A 17361-nucleotide genomic window follows, 5' to 3' on the forward strand; every position below is an offset into this window, starting at 1 on the left:
GAAGAAAAAAAGGATTGTGTTATGATTATTCCATACTGGGTAGTGTTTTCTCTCTCTGGTGAGTGCACGCACCCTCTAGAAATAATAATACAAAAATTAAAAAATGGAAGTTTAAAATAATCAAAATTCTAAGTACAGTGTCCAGAGAAAGCATTTCACTTTGACAACATCATGAATTCAAAAAATAAGGCTAGGGACCAGCATTTAGTGTAATGGCTATGTCGCTGAACTCCCATGTAGTTGACCATGGTTCGAATCCCAGACTGGGTGGCTTAAACTCACGCCGGACCCGTGTGCATGTGTGCCCAAGATCCCGAGAGGAGAATGGAGGAGGGGTTGCGGTGTGGCCATCCCCCCTGGGGGATGATTTCTCGTTTTCTGTCTCTCTGTCTCTCTCTGTCATTCTGGTGAGCGTATGCGCCCTATAGCAAAAACCTCTCAAAAAAAAAAAAGTAAGTCTAAACATTAAGTCAGGGACCATCTTTAGTGTTTATATTAGTGACTGTAGTGATACTAGTCATCTAAAGTTGATCTTCACTCATAATTTGCTGTACTTTAACTTCCTAACCAAGAATAGCTCCTCACCGAAGTAACAGTATGTTTCTGACACATTAACTTAAAGTCCTCTGAATTGAACTCACAGCCCCAGTTGTCATCTCAGCTTCTCATAAACATATGCAAATTGATTCATACATTATTTACTCATAACTGATTCTAACTCTGCCCTCCATATCCACTCCCTTAAAATAAATCCAGGTATGGAATAGATTTCACAAATCATCATCCTATGAATGACACATAGACCTAGGGAACCAATGGGTAAAAAAGATAACTAATTTACTTACCTATTTTTTAGGCAATTAAATAATTTGCAAATTATTCAGAGTAATAAAGGTGTAGTATTATTTCTAAAAGTTACTACAGATGGTGATTAGGAAATAATCACGAGAAACCTTTTCTTGTACATAGTTAATAGACTAGAATTTCCTGTGATTTTTCTGGATGTTTAATAGAGAAGATGATTGGTCAGTTGTTTCAACTTTTCTTCAGAACTGAGGTACTCTATTAAATCTCTTCTAAAATAATGAAAGCAGTTATCTGGGTTGTTGAACAGGTGTTAGTCTGGATTCTCTAAAAATAAATCATGCAGACTAATCTGAATTTTTTTATGAAGTAACTAAGTTAATTTATGAAAAGGCATAATTTATCTTAATTTTAGCAATGCTTTTGATAAAGCATCTCTCAAAATGCTTGTGAATAAGTCCCAATATCTTGGCATTAGCATGGGATTGCTGAAATAGATGACTAACTGGCAAACTAGAGAAGGGAATAATACATGGACAATAATTCTTTAGGGCAGAGTTGACAAGCAGGGTTCCCATGGGCTAAGAATTCGGGAATACTTTAAATAAGATTTATACCACTAATTTAGCAATAGCCCGCCATGTGCCAGCAATGCAATCTGCTGATGACTCGCAGATAGTAGTTTGGGATTCTGAGGAATATGGGGTAACAGGGATGAGTAAACAAGAAGGTCGGCAAAACAAGATGAGTGTTTGAATTTGGAATTTCAGGCTGAAGGAGTGACTATCTGAACTGTGATATCATGGAGTTCGCAGCAGGTGGACTGTGAGGAGTTACTGTTTGATGTCACTTTTGTTTGATGGGTTTGTACTCTATAACTGAAAAGACTGAGGAATGTTTGAGGTCCTCTAATGTTGACTTGAGTACTCTCCACCCTGTGCCAAAATTTGGGGCTTCCAAGCCTATTGGATATTTGCCAGAAAACTGTGACTCTTTTCCTGCTTTGCTTTCAGATGCACAGAAATAATGATCTATTTATTCTTGAAGGTAACAAAATCCAGAAGTCAATTTTTCTGAGAAATTGGGCCCGCAAAAAAACAGTACCCAAAGTACTCTTCCTACTGGTTGATTTCTTTGGTGGATTTCTGTGTATCATTCCCAGAAGCTGCCCTTTACAAGAGTTCCTGATAGTGGCAGCAGCTTCTCTGTTGGCGGTGATGTTGAGGATTAGTTCTCAGTGGTATTTTTCTGTGATAAAGACTCAGTCCACTTTCTCATAATCTCGCTACCATAATCTCTTTTAAATTCCTTCAAATCTCGATAGTTATTCACAACCCTTTATAGTCCTGTGTCTATGGACTATAAAAACATTCAATGTCAAGTCTTTCTCTTGCTCTACCTCTGAAAGTAACTCTATACTAATTTTACTCTCTAGTTTCTATTTCACAGCTTTTTTGGGAACTAAAGCTTTATACCAGATTTTAGCATCATTACTGAGAGTGTGGTGTTTAGAACAGCAACTCTAGCATCACCAGGAGCTCAGAAATGTATAGAATCTTGGTCCTAGACCTTGACCATTAAAATGAAATATGCACTCAACATGCTTTCCATGCATATTAAAGATTGAGAAGAATGGTCTGGAGTTGTTCTAGATGAAAGCTTGGAGACAAAACTGAACTTTCGTGGTCACATGTTTAAAAATGGATGGAACTTGTTTTATTTGACTTACATCATTTTTCCTCCAGAGGATACTGCCAGCATATACATCGAAGAGAAGAGTAGGATGCTTCCTGTGACCATGTACTCTCTGGTTCCTGAGTCTTAAAAATGGCCCCCTGAGTGGCATAGCTAACAGGAGAAGGATATGATTACATAGTTCAGGACATGACCAATAAGAAAGGAGAACCTTTTAGAATCAAAGCCTGGCACTGTGGAATGTTGTACACAGTTTCTGTTGTATTGGATTTTCAACATTAATCTTTTTCAGACTTGTGTATTAGCAATGTAGATGAGGATGCTTGTTCATGTGAGTGTAGAACATTGTCCCATCCCCACAGCTGCCATGAATGAATACGTAGTGGCAGAATAAAGTCATTCTGCTTTTTCTGGTTGCCTTGTTCCTTAGAAACACATCTTAGGTATTTGGAAGACTAAAAAAAGAAAAAAAAAAAAGCTTAAAATAAAAAAAAAATCAGGTTATCTCTTAGAGCACTTTGTTTTAAATCAAGGAAAATCATACATCTGTTTTACAAATCCTCATAAGCAATGCTATATTTGGTTCTAAATATTGAGTATAATTAAAGGGTTTCAAATTGGTGAATGAAGCTGAAAATGACTGTAAAATTTATTCAAAAAATCAGAATAACTATTTTTGTAAGGAAGGATCCAATAATGAATACATTTATGTCTGAAAAAAATGCATTTTAAAACAGGCTGAAGAGATGTGATTACATGTAACAATTACAGAGAAATAGTAAATAAAGACTGAGTATAAAGAGGAAAGAATAGCTGCTCTACAGCCTGATCCAAGGGAGTGTACTGATTTCAACTGTGTACTCGTGAGGAGGGTAAAGCTTGGTGTGGACTCCTAAATGTAAACATATAAACTGGAAAAACCTTTGAAAAATAATACAAGTCCACGTGCACATTGCATAAAGAGATACCAGGGTGGAAATTACTGGCTATTTCAAATTGTTCCAAATATGTTCTTGACCCATTTTTTTAAACCCATTTTTTTTTTTTTTTTTTTTTTTGCTATAGGGCGCGTGCGCTCGCCAGAAAGGCAGACAGAGACAGAGAGACAGAAAGCGAGAAATAACCCCACAGGGGGGTTGGCCACGCCACAATCCCTTCTCCTAACCCATGTATATTTTTTAGGGAAGTTTTTCCTCTTAAGGTAATAACTTTACCAGAATCTCTTTTGCATACTGTATCCTGTTAAAAATTTTTAATCTGAAGCATATACTAGAACCCTTTTCCTTTCTTTCTCCTTTTTGTCTTCTTGATTTTATTATTATTATCTTTTTTTTTTTTTTCCATAGGGTACATGCACTTTCAAGAGAGAGACAAAGTGAGAAATCACCCCCGGGGGGGGGGGGAATGGTCATGCCACACTTCCTGGTTCTCCATTCTCTCGGGATTTGGGGCACACATGCACACATGCCTGATGTGGTTTTTCAAGCCACTATGTCTCTAACCATGGTCATCTATGTGGGAATTGAGCACCTTAACCACAATGCCACTTATTGGCCTTTTTGGTTTTTTTTTCCCTATGAGAGAGTGGAGATAGGGAACTTCAAAAGGGTCTCCATGCCACAATTTACCTCCAGTTTCAGCCTGTTCTCAATCATGAACACTCATGTCTCTGTATTTAGGGATGTTTCCAGATGGGAGCCATGTCCCTTCCCAAGTGGCTCACCATTGCAGAACATTGCATTACCCCTTCACCATCCAACCCTTCTAAAACTTTTGCTTTCTTGTTGCTTGTCTATTCTGGATCAAGTCTCCATTATGTGTATAGACGGGGTTCAGGATATGTGACCTCAAAATATGAGTGTAAGTGGTTAGATTATGCCACCTCAAAATATGTCTCCTTGGTATAAGATTTATTTTAAGCTGATTATTTTGAGATATTTCAGCTATAAGAGAAGCTCTGAAAACAAGAGTAGAAGTTATCCTTCTTTAAGGAAAATTTATGTCTATAAAAGAAATCTCCATTTATAAAGATGTCCCTCTCTCTGTACCAGGAAGAAAAGGATGAGTAAATCTCTCGAAAATCTTATCAATGGAGAAAGCCCTGTCTTAAATCTGTGTAACTAACCTTACCCTTGTCTGCTCTTCCGTTTGCCTCTGTATTACTGCCCCACCCCTTCAGTACCTCTTTTTCTTTATTTCACTTAATGATGTTAATTAATCTAGAATTTGAAGTAATTTCTTTGAGATTTATTAATTTTCTTTAAATATCTCCTGTGAATATGAAATATACATTTTCATAAGCTTCTGTTTATTTTTCTCTTGGTAATCTATCCTTTGTTTCTGAGTGCCTGGTTCATCTAAGAACTATGAAAGGTAGAGAGAAAATTGTTTTTCTTCTTTTACAGTTCCTTCTCTTGGGCTTCTTTCATCTTTTCTTTTTGCCTGTTTTTTTTTTTTTTTTTTTTCCTTTTTCTTTAGGAGAGATCTTTTCTATAGGGTGCGTGCATTCGCCAGAGAGAGAGAGAGAGAGACAAAAAGGGGGGAGAAATCACCCCTAGGATGGATGGCCATGCCATAATCTCTTCTCCTTCACTCTCCTCACTGGATTTTGGGCATGCATACACACATGCTCTGCATGAGTTTCAAGCCACCTCATCTGGAACTTGAGCCATGATTCCCCACGTGGGAGTGCACACCACCTGCTGGCCTCTTGCCTACTGTTTTGAACAGCTGCTAAGTAAGCAAACCTAGAAAATTTGAATATTTATATAAAGGGATGAGACTAATCAGGAGTTTAAATAATAAAAATAACATTTTTGGACTTAGTTACAATAATTCCAAAATATAATTATTTGTTTATACTTCAGGCCCCATAACTAGGCTCTGATTTTCTCAATATAACTCAGTAGAATTCTCATTTCTATTTTCTCCACAGTCTAGGACTAGTGTATGCAGCATAGGGAAGATTTTTTTTTTTGGAGAGGTTTTTGCTATAGGACGTGTGCATTCACTAGAAAGACAGACAGAGACAGAAAGACAGAAAGTGAGAAATCACCCCCAGGGAGGATGGCCATACCATGATCCCTTCTCCTCCATTTCATAGGGAAAATTTTAAAAAATTTTATCAAATGCATATATTTGGATGAAAAGCTAGCATGTGATAACATAAGATCATGGCTATGTTTAATATCAACTGGCAGTGTTAGCGAAAGATGTGAAATTCTTCAGTAGTGGTAGACTATGACCTTCCTATTGAATGTATGGTACATGGGCCGACAGCCTCAACCTTACCTTGGAACTTGTTCGAAATGTAATCTCAGTCTTACTCTAAATGGACTGAATTGAAATTTAACAAGGTCTCTAGGGGATTGTTAAGCATATTAAAGTTTGAGAAACATTGCTCTAAATTGATTAAACATAATTTTCACCTTTGGTCAACAATGAAAAGGGGTCTATCACTTAGGACATTTCACCAGTTCATATACTTTTTATCTTTTAAGAGAGATTTTTGCTATAGGTTACATGTGCTCACCAGAGAGATGGAGAGAGACAGAGAGACAGAAAGCAAGAAATCATCCCAGGAGGGATGGCTATGCTTCAGTCCCTTCTCCTCCATTCTCCTTTCAGGATTTTGAACATGCACGCACATGTGCCTGGCATGAGTCTTAAGCTGCTGAGTCTGGGATTTGAACCATTGTTAGCTGTATGGGAATCCAGTAACATAACCATTACACCATCTGCTGGTCCCATTAGTTCATATTTTCTTAACAATACTTTTGTTACTTCTCCCTAAGATTATATTGTATAAACAGTACTATGGTATAGAACAAATGCCAGTTGGTCACAGGGAAAACAAAAGAAAGCAAAACAAAACAAAACTTGAAAGAAAGATTGTGTATTGGGGGAGCCTCAAATCTGAGAATGCTTGCCTATAATGTTTACTGATTCCAGAGAATAAGTTCAGTAGGAGAAGATGTGAGTTTAGTGACACTGGGAGAAACATGATCCCACTGACCGACCGGCAGAGACGGCTCATGTGGCCACAAGCGTAGGGTCAGGTTTGATATAAGAACAAAGCATTCAGAATTAAATGATTTATTGTTTGTTTTGAGAGTTTTTTGCTATAGGATGCATATGCTCACCAGAGAGACATAGATAGACAGAGGGGAAGAAAGTGAGAAATCACTCACCAGGGGAGATACCCATGCCACACTCCCTTCTCCTCCATTCTTCTCTAGAGATTTTGAGTATATACACACATGTGCCCAGTGTGTTTCAAGCCACTAGGTCCAGGACTTGACCCACAGTCAACCATAGTAGTCCAGTACCTTAACTACTATGCCACCTGGTGTTCCCTGTGAGTCAATTAAAGATTAGTGCAAATTCCCTGTTACTAAGACAGGAGTCTGGATTGTACATGCATTGCTTGAAGGTTACAGTAAAGGTTAGCTTATTGATTAACAGAATCAGAAGAGTATGTTGAGGATTTAGTATTTCTAATCTAGTGATGTTACTGTAGGAGGGGTACTCACACCTTTGGAATGACTCTAGCCTTAGGCCAATTATATGAGATGAAGGTCATGGTCACATGACATGGTTAGATGTTCAGGAGGCCCAGACAGACCAGCGGCTGGGTCTTAGGGAGACAAAGCGAGGAGGGAGGGGTAGGGGAGCTCAATATGTGGAGCCTTCTTTCATTTGGGGCCATACAAAGGACAAATATAAAGTATATAGACAGATTAATCAATGATGAGAACAATATTCCTAATGAATCCTCAAGGCCTAGCAGCAAACCTAGAATGTGACTGGAACTTCCTAAACATTTATTAATGGAAGTAATGAATGAGAACAGTCTATTTACCCATTTATAGTACTTTTCTTAGAATTGTACGAACTTTTTTTTCAAAGTAATTGCTTCTCAAATGTTGCTTGCTGTGAGCAAGAAACTTCACACTAATTATAAATGGTTTGGCATTTCCTTTGTATTCTTCCTATTTTGGTTACTTCCTCAGTTAAGTTTATTAATAGCTTGCAATTGCCTTTGTTTTTATTTTTATTCATGTAAGAATGTGTGCATGTGCATGAGAAAGTGGGAGGAGAGTAAAGAACAAGAAAGGCATCATCTACAGCTGTGATCCCCTTCCTCTAGACCTGCAACCCATCAGGATTCTGGGAAGGCACAAAGACTAGCCAGGTGTTTTGGCAGAGAACTTAAACAATGGTCAACATGTGGATTCTAGCTCCATTGTCTGATAAGCTGCTGGTTGTACTACAGAGGCTGGCCCTACTCTCATTTCTTGACTAGTAACTCCTTAATGAATTGATATGGGTTCTTCCCTATGTTTATCTATTCACTGTTCAATAGTGAAGATCTTCTAGATGAATCTAGGGTTGCTTCTTTTTTTATTTATTTTTTTTTTGGAGAGGTTTTCGCTATAGGGCACGTGTGCTCGCCAGACAGAGAGAGACATAGAGACAGAAAGTGAGAAATCACCCCCCCAGAGGGGATGGTCACGCTGCAATCCCTTCTCCTCCATTCTCCTCTCGGGATCTTGGGCACGCACGCACATGCGCCCGGCGTGAATTTTAAGCCACCGGGTCCAGGACGCAAACTGCGGTCAACTACATGGGAGTCCAGCGACATAGCCATTATGTTAACTGCTGGTTCCCTAGGGTTGCTTCTATAACCCTAACATCACAAAGATTTAACTTTGTGTCCTAGATTTTGGGGTGAGGAAGATTCTGCCTTTTCTAGTGATCTAAGGTTGCCTACTACTTTCACTTGAGATTTTTGCCTTTTAAGATAGAATGTAGTCTGATATTTACAGACCAGAAATGACAGTTAAAATTCAAGGTAGAGCTAGGATTGGAGTGGGCAGTATAACAGTGGAGGAGAGCTAGGAAGGACGTCCACTGCATTAATTACTGTCCTGCTGTCATGGAAGGAAATTGTCTATATTCAGGGACTAGATACATGCAAAAATGCATTCATTACAGGTCAGACATTAATTTAAATATGTTTAGATGATTTGCTTTTTCCATGCTCAGAACCTTCATGAAATGTCTCCATCATGTATCTTTCCTCTCTTTCTTTCAGCACATTGTTTATTTCCTTGTATGGGTGTTGCCCAAGCTAACTTCAAAGTTACATAGTACATTTATGGATCATTTAATGATGGGGTTACGTTCTTAGAAATAAGTTATTAGGTGATTTTGTCATGTATTATCACCTCATAGAGTTGTACAAATCTAGGTGGTATAACTTACTGTGTTCCTAGTCTATATGGTATAGCCTACTGACTGTAGGCTACAAACCTATACAGCATGTTACTGTACTGGAAGCTGTAGACACTTATAACACAGTAGTGGATATCTGTGCATCTAAGCAGGGTATAGGAAAAATATTGTAACAGATGAAAACTAGTGCATCTATATAGGGCATTTATCAGAAATGGGAGCTTGCAGGATTGCAAGGTGCTCTGGGTGAGTCAGCAAGTGAGTAGTGAATGCATGTGAAAGTCAAAGACATTAATGTATACTACCATCGATGTTATAAACACTATGTACTTAGGTTGCACTAAATTTATAAGGAAATATTTTTGTTTCTTCAATAATAAATGACCCTTGGCTTACTAAAACTTATTTTGAAAAATTTTAAATGTTAACTTTTAAACTCTTGTAATAATAGCTAAAAACACAAAACATACAATTTTATAAAACTATTTTCTTTATATTCTTATTCTACAATGTAAACTTTTTGCATTTTTTTAGTTTTATTGTAACTTTTTTAAAATTTAGAGATATTTTTGCTATAGGGCATGTGCACTCACCAGAGAGACAGAGACAAAGAGACAGAACGTGAGAAAGCACCCCCTGGAGGGGAGGAGGCCGTGCTGAAATCCCTTCTCCATTCTCCTCTTGAGATTTTGTGCATGCACACATATAGGCATGATGTGAGTTTTAAACCACCGGTTCTGGAGCTTGAAACATGGTCGACTATGTGGGAGTCCAGCAAGATAACTTTTTACATCATCTGCTGGTTCCTACTTTTACTTTTTAAACTTTTTAGGTTGTTGTTAAAAACTAGGATACAAACAGCCTGGTTATCCTCAAATCTGGGCCATCAGTATTACTGTTTTCTGCCTTTAAGTCATGTCTCACATGATGAACAAAACAGTAAGATTAAATAAAGCACACAGAAGATGCAATCAAGAAATGTGGTAAACACTTGATGTGTAAGGCTGCCACTGAGACAACAGTGCACACTTTGTTTATTTAGATTTTTTGCCATAGGGTACATACACTTGCCAGAGAGAGAGAATGAGACATAGAGAGAGGGAAAGTAAGAAATCACCCCGAAATGGGGGAATGGCCACGCTATAGTCCCTTCTCTTCCATTCTCCTCTTGGGATTTTGGGCCTGTACACATATGTTCCCAGTGTGTTTTTCGAGTCACTGGGTGTTTTTCAACTCTTGGGGTCCTGGACACTGAATTGCAGAGTCAGCCATGTGAGATCTAGGGCTTTAATCACCTTGCCACCTGCCAGCATACTTTAAATATAGCATAGAGTATGCTTTTTCTTGTTTATAAGTGGAAGGAATGTACTCTCAAATAATGATTAAGTATAATGGTGGTAACACATAAATCAGGAACATAGTTTATTATTGTTATGTATTGTACATAATTGTCTGTGTCATACTTCTATAGAACTTATAGTTAAGTAGGCTTGTTTATACCAACATCATCACAAACCTGTGAGTAATGTGTTATGCTATGATGCTACTACAGCCATGATGTAATTAAGGGTAGAAACTTTAGAGGTCCGTTAAAATCTTACCAGACCACCATTCTATATGCAGTTCAATGTCAACTGAAACAGGGACACAGGGTACAAGTTTCTGAGACAGCCTTTCACAATCCCATGCTTATAGCTATTAAGGCTTTTACCTAAAACAAGTGACTGCCAGGAATGTTTACATTTTAATTGAGCCAAATCCTTAATTCAAAATGAAATATTCTTAATACAGCCAGTGAGTTAAGGTGAGATATGCAAAAGTAGGCTCATGGAGAAGAGATAGTAAGATTTCCCCAAAGAATTTGAAATGCTGCCAGTTGATGGACATCTGTGAGGATAATGTCAATGTTGTGTTTTAAAATCGTGTTTTAAAAAGAAAGAAAGAAAACTGCAAATCAATTTTATTTGTGTTCCCCCCCTCCCACTTTGTCAGAGGGCACATGTGCTTACTTAAGAGAGAGAGAGTGAAAGTGAGAGTGAGAAAGCCCATCCATGGGGAATTGTCACACCACAATCCCTTCTCTCTTCCCGTTGGGATTGTGGGCACACAAGCATGCTTATTTTGTGATCAGTTCCAGGACTTGGACTACACAGTCAGCCATGTGGGATCCAGCTGCCTTAACTACCATGCCACAGGCGGGCCCTTAGCTACCATGCCACATGCTTATGTCTACCTACCATGCCACAGGCGGGCCCTTAACTACCATGCCACATGCTTATGTCTACTTATTTTATTTTTGCCTACTTAAATGTCTACTTATTTTTTATTTAAATTTATACAGTTGGGATAGTTTGTTATTAATATGACCTTTATAGTAATAGTTGAATGCTATTTCAATATTTGAAAAATTAGATACATATTCTTTATGTTCAGGTATAATTTTTCTGTTGATATTGAGAAAATGGTTTATAACTTTATTAAATAAAATTTGGATCAGGTAATAACTTTCCCTGATGAAACGGTTGTCTCAGGGTCCACAACTAGACAAGCTGTCTGTGACATCACAGGTAAATGTAAAACTGTTTGACTCATAAAGTTGATTAAATCTTAACCTTTCTTCAACGGTAATGATTAATTTTATGTGTCAACATGAGTGGGCTGTGGAGCATCTAGATTAAGCCTTGTCTCTGTGTGAAATTAGCATTTGTATCCATGGACTCAGGAAAGGGGATTGCTCATCTTAATGTGGTCGAGCATCATATGGCCTACTGGTTGGTTCAGACTTGGCAGCTTGAAAAATACTCTGGGTGTGTATGCATGTGTGGCCAAAATCCCCCCAAAAAGAGAGAGATGGAAGAAAAAAGGTTGCAGTCTGATTCTGTCTGTCCAGTGAGTGAATATGCCCTCTGGTAAAATTTAAGTTATGTTCAGGGCCTCCATATAACAAAAAGTAGAGGAAGAAGGATTCATATTCCCTTCCCTTTATTTCCTGTCTACTGCTTGAGGTGGGGCATCTTAGTTTATCTTCTCCTGCCCTTGGACTAGAATTTTTAGCATCAATTTCCCTGGCTCTCAGGCCTTCCAGGTGGATTAAATTACACCTTTGACTTCCTCGATCTCCATCTTATAGTTTGTGGGACTTCTCAGTCTCCATAATGCTAATACATATTTGTTAGTCAGAGGGCTCTAGGGGAACAACAAATAGGATATATACTTCCTATTCTCTTAATTCAAAATCAAGTATTCTTTTTTTGATAAAATTTAAATGACCTTTTAATTTAATTTTATTCATTCATTTATTTTAATTTGACCAGAGAGAGACACAAAGAGAGAGAAAGAGGGAGAGAGATAGAGAGAGAAAGGGAGAAAGGAAGCTGTCAGGTCTGGGACTCGAACTGTGATTGGCCATGTGGGAATGTCCAGCACCTTAACCACTGCGCCACCTGCTGGTCCCCATCAAAATCAAGTATTCTTAATACAACCAGTGAGTTACTATGAGAAAGAAGGAAGTAGGGTCATGGATGATGAGAGGTAATACGATTTCCTCCAAGAATTTTAAATGGTACCAGTTGAGCATCTGGTTGGATATTGTAAAATAATACATATTTCCATATCTTTTATTTTTGTTTGTCTGGAGATGAATGCATGGACTTTTATACTATTTTGGTATGCTTACAGAAAGTGAAGGAATGGAAATCAAATAAAAAGTTAAAAAGTAGAAACAAAGGAAAAGAAATTGGGGCCAGCCTATGCCATCCAGCCTAAGGCAGCTGGATCCCCTATGGCCTACTGGGTGGTTCAGACTTGACAGCTTGAGAAAACACTCTGGGTGTGTATGCATGTGTGGCTAAAATCCCCCCAAAAAGAGAGAGATGGAAGAAAAAAGGTTGCAGTCTGATTCTGTCTGTCTGTCCAGTGAGTGAATATGCCCTCTGGTAAAATTTGAGTTGGATAAGTTAACATCTATAGGGTAGAATACAAGCTTTTGGAAGGCAGAATTCTGGAATATGCAATGTCCTCTATCTCTCTGTGTCCCATTTGCCTTCCTTGCTGATGCTGTGGTTACTAGGATAGTGTGGAGGTTGGAACAAGGGAATCTACAAATGGAAAGTACCTTGAATATATTTCTGTCTCTCAAGGAAAAATAGAGGCATGAATGCTTGGCATGGTTTAGCTTGCCAGTGAGTCTGCTGAAGTACCATGAATTGTATTCATGGGTCTAGAGTCAAACATGTGCAGAGCCAATATGTGTCTCTGTTAGGAATCACTAATCTGTGCATGTCTTAGGGGGAATAGTTCTCAGTCTAGAGTTGGTTTAAACATAACTTAGTCTTTCTATCTCTTCATATATGTACATAAAAATCTTATTAGTCCCATCATATGTTCTGTTTATTTAACCTGCCTTTCACATGTCTTATAGTTTACTAACTTACCATCTATATTTAACATGTCTGATGAATTCTACCCATGGCTCAACAGCTACTTGGTTATTCACATTGTATTCTTGACATATTTATAAGCTCTTCACTTATATTTCATAAATTACTACCTTACTTACTATTTATTCTCACCATTTTTATACATTTTCCATATCTCATTTCTTTTAATTTCATAGCAGAAATAAATTTCCTTTAAAAATCCATCGAAGTACACCACCATTTGCATATGGCATTTAATTGTTCTTTTTTATATTTGAAAGATATTTACTTAAGAATATACTCAAATTTTATTGCAACAAAAATCTTATTAGTACATAGTCTAATATTAACATAATGCTGTTAGTAACAGGATCAGTATTAATGTAGCATTAGTATTAACGTGGATGACCAGAGAGTTAGGCTTGAGGGTACAAATGCCAACACTGAACACTGTTTGATAGTAGGAATACACTGAAGAATGAGAACAAGTGCTGAAATCAATTCACGTAGTGTTTTTCTTCTATTACAATGTTCTATTTTTTAAACTCTATGATCTGCAGGTTTTGTTTGCAATGGTAATACTAAGATAACAGGAAAGTTGAAAGAATTTTGAGAAACTATCACCTTTGTCATGTCACGGGGGTGAACTTTTTGGTGTCAAACTGTTTCTTCATATTCCCCAGTGAAATGACTCTGATACAGGGTAGCACTAATCTGGCTCCCCTCTGCCCATTATTGCTGATTTCACAGAAACATTTAGTATGCATTTAACATTTAATAAGATCTATAAGTCATCATTTCAAACTCTAGCTCTTCTTATTAGTCAAATCTATTTAACTCCTTTTTGGATCACTTTCTTCATGTCTACCTTGCCTTTCCACACAAAATTTTTAGAGAATGATTGCCCTACTTCAAAAAGTAATTTTGAGGGTGAGATTGAATAGTGTGTTACTTATCTTCACATAAAAGTGTGTAATTTCAGAGGATTGAGTAAACTCCCTCTGCTGAAACTCATGGACTTCAGAATTTCTTGAGATTTTATTGTCCACTGTATCTAATTTTACATGTGCTGCAGATAGAAATGACAGGACAACATTTTTTTTTCCTTAATCATTGAAAAATTTACTGAGAATTTACATTTTTAGGGTACTTCAGCTTCTAAAACTTTCATTTTCTTGATTTTTTTTAAAACAAAATGAGAAAAGAAGATGATTTGGGGGTCTATACATTACAGATTAACTGAAAACGTTTCCAAATAATTTTTAAACTTTAATTTCGTACACTTGATATTGAAGTGTTCTTGTGGCCATTCATTTAAATAATATTCCAGTCTTCTCTAATCAGTGTGATTATATCTTGATTAATGATTTATATTACATTTCCCTAAGTATAATTTTTATCTTGCTATTAATATTTTATTGGTAGACCGTGTCACTTTATTTTTCATTTTGTTCTTTTTCCCATCATGTTTCATAAAGGGATAATTATAAGCTAGGCTAATTTGGTCACACAATAAATATTAGTAAAAGCAAATTAATTGACTTACTGATCATAGTAATACTTAATTACCTTTCTAGTAAATACTTGGAACCCAGTGTTGTTAGTTTATCTAATAAAGAGAGACAGAAAGTGTATTATTATTAGCCTATTACATTTGATTACTTAAAAATATTATTTCTCAACATTATTATTTAAAATTTATATATTTTTAAAGAATTATTTTATTTTAACTTTACTTACTTATTTTAATTTGACCAGAGAGAGAGAGAAAGGGAAAGTGAGAAAGAAAGCCACTGGGTCTGGGACTCAAACCATGGTTGGCTATGTGGGAGTCTAGCACCCTTAACTACCACACCACCTGCCACCTCCCTAAAATTTATATTTTTAAAATTTAAATTAAAATTTAATTTAATTCTGTAATTTTTTATTTGTATCCAATTGTATGGCACACAGTGTGGCTTCTCAAAGCATGCATGACTTATGATGATCAAATAAAGGATGTTAACATATTCATCATTTTCAACAAATTACCTTACTTTGTTGTATCTGTTAAATGCTTTTTTAATTGAGCCTAATGTATACAGTGGAATTTATTTTAAAGAATTATTTAATTTTATTATTATTATTATTTTAAAATTTTGCTACAGGGCACATGCACTTACCAGAGAGAGAGAGAAAGCTGCCAGGTCTGAGACTCAAACCATGATTAGCTGTGTATGAATCCAGTGCCTTAACCACCATACCATCTGATGACCCCTACAATAGAATATTATTCAGTCATTAAAAATTAACGAAGTACTGATAAATGCTATAACACTGATGTACCTTGAAAACATTATACTAAGTGAAAAAGCCAGATACAAAAGGTCACCTTTTATATGATTCAATTTATATAAAATATGCAGCCAAGAAAATAGAGAGATAATCTGTAAATTAGAGGTAGTCATGGACTGACAGAAGGAGGAATAGGGTGTGACTGCTAATAAATATGAGTGGCTTTATTTGAGGTAATAAAAATACTCTGGGGACCAGCAGTTGGCATAATGGCTATGTTTCTGGACTCCCATGTGGTTGATCATGGTTCGAGTCCTGGACCTGGTGGCTTAAACTCATGCTGGGTGTGTGTGCATGCATGCCCAAGATCCCTAGAGGAGGATGGAGGAGAAGGGATTGCAGCGTGGCCATCCCTCCTGGGAGTGATTTCTTGCTTTCTGTCTCTCTATCTCTCTCTGTCTTTCTGGCAAGCGCAAGTGCCCTATAGCAAAAATAAATAAATAAATAAATAAATAAATACCTCTGAATTTAGTGGTGATGATTGTTTGACATTCTGAATATGATAAAACCCTCTGAATTGTATAAATGCACCTAATATATGATTCAGTCATTCTATTTATACCTAATGGGAATTAAAATATATGGTCATATAAAGTTGTTTACAGGAATGTTAATAATGGCTCTAATTGTAATAGATAAAATTAGTGCAGCCTAATCTAGATAAACCCAGCAAATCAGCAACAAGCCCTAATTACCAGACATACTTTTAGGGACTGTGTAGCATCAATTTAATTATTCATAACCCTAGACCTCCAGTAATAATTTATAAACAGAGCAAAGGAGGAGCTCAAAATTTCAATAAAAAATTTGTTCAAGATTGTGGATTTGAGCATCTTGTTTGTATAATAGAAATGTGGGCAAATCAATTGACATCCCTTAAGGATTTATATAAGTCCTTGAAAATACTACAGTATTTTTGAAACTGGTACCTTGGCATAAACTGAAGAAGGAGGATGAAAATGAAGATATCAAGGTCGTGGATCTGTTGTTTATAGTAGATGCTATGTTGGAAAAAATTGAAAATAAGAAAAAGGACAGCAATATGCTACACTTTCAAACTTTGCAAGCTATTGTCTGTCATTTCTAAAAGTTATCTGATGTGCCTTCTTTAAATGGAGTCTATCCCTGAATGAACGAAGTTTATACTAGACTTGGGGAGATCAACAATGCTATGAGGAACCTCCTAGAATTCATTTGTCCTCTGTGTGTGTTGGTAAGCACAATGGAAAATTAGGTAGCCTGATCAATGAGGATATGAATGAGCAGATTAAGCAGGTATGAGGACCCAAATACTTGCATAGCATTATCAACAGATTGAAAGAACATGAATTTTTCCCAGAATTTCAGGCATTTACTAATGATGTACTTAAAATTTTAGAAATTGATGACTTGGATACCATTGTACCAGCAGTAAAGAAATTAAAGGTACTTTCATACTGAAAACAAATCAAATCATTCTACTGTACAAATTGCATTCTTAATATTATAAGTGCTTTGTAGAATTGATCTTATTTTGATATAGAATGTATTTGCTCTCAACATTTATCCCCTTCTTAGTATTGGGTTATTCTCTATCTATATAATTTTTAAGTTAACTTTTAGACATTCCTGTACAGAAAATAGTTGCTAAATTAATTAAAGTAATAACTTTAAATTCCTTAATTATTTTTAAGTAATTCTAAAGTGCTTAAAATTTAAGGTGTTTTAAAGTAGATTTTTTGAATAAAAGAGAAACACATAGAGAGATTACAAGTTAAGAGAAAAGTTGCTTTTAAATGTAGGGATTAGTGACCTTTGGGCCAGGAGAAAAGGAATACCAATGGCTGAATCAGGCTAGTAAGAAGCTACAACTTTCTGGCAAGTAATAGTTGGC

The 17361-nt window shown here is 36.5% G+C and overlaps 1 pseudogene; it reads left to right on the plus strand.

The window, feature by feature from the left end:
- Positions 1-11249: 11249 nt before the first annotated feature.
- Positions 11250-16928, plus strand: LOC106735882 (centrosomal protein of 70 kDa-like; annotated as a pseudogene).
- The last annotated feature ends 433 nt before the right edge of the window (positions 16929-17361 follow it).

The sequence above is a fragment of the Tupaia chinensis genome, unplaced genomic scaffold, assembly GCF_000334495.1.
Source record: "Tupaia chinensis unplaced genomic scaffold, TupChi_1.0 Scaffold000051_1, whole genome shotgun sequence".
NCBI classification, from domain to species: domain Eukaryota; kingdom Metazoa; phylum Chordata; class Mammalia; order Scandentia; family Tupaiidae; genus Tupaia; species Tupaia belangeri.